The sequence below is a fragment of the Mesitornis unicolor genome, unplaced genomic scaffold (assembly GCF_000695765.1).
Source record: "Mesitornis unicolor isolate BGI_N332 unplaced genomic scaffold, ASM69576v1 Scaffold29961, whole genome shotgun sequence".
NCBI classification, from domain to species: domain Eukaryota; kingdom Metazoa; phylum Chordata; class Aves; order Mesitornithiformes; family Mesitornithidae; genus Mesitornis; species Mesitornis unicolor.
The window spans coordinates 1-444 of record NW_010164909.1 but is presented as its reverse complement, the minus strand read 5'-3'; the positions used below and the strand labels follow the sequence as shown (position 1 = coordinate 444).

The 444-nt window shown below is 38.1% G+C and overlaps 1 non-coding gene across 1 annotated transcript; it reads left to right on the top strand.

Moving 5' to 3' along the window:
* The first annotated feature begins 284 nt into the window (after positions 1-284).
* TRNAV-AAC lies at positions 285-357 on the top strand. The gene has a single exon. It is a non-coding gene; the product is annotated as a tRNA-Val (tRNA).
* Positions 358-444: the final 87 nt, after the last annotated feature.

The following is a 444-nucleotide window of genomic DNA, read 5'->3' as shown; positions in this document are numbered from 1 at the left end:
TTTAGATATAGGAATAGACATTAGATGATATAGATATAGATATAGGGATAGGGATAGGGATAGGGATAGATACAGATATATAAGGATAGATATATAGGGATAGGGATAGGGACAGATATATAAAAAATTAAGTTACTCAAGTAAGAATATAGCAAAAAAATAACCCCAAACCAGCTAATTCTGGGGGAAACACGTGGAAAAAGACAGCCTAAAACCCCCCTTATTTGGGTGTTTGGGTGCAAGGACCTCGCAGAACAGAAAAGCCAAGGGAGCTTTACGTGTGGGTTTCTGTAGTGTAGTGGTTATCACGTTCGCCTAACACGCGAAAGGTCCCCGGTTCGAGACCGGGCAGAAACACCTCTAATTATTTAATCGTTTTGATTATTGCAATTCCGCTTCCTGGTGAGTAGCAACCAATTAAAATAAAAAAAATGTTTAAAAAAA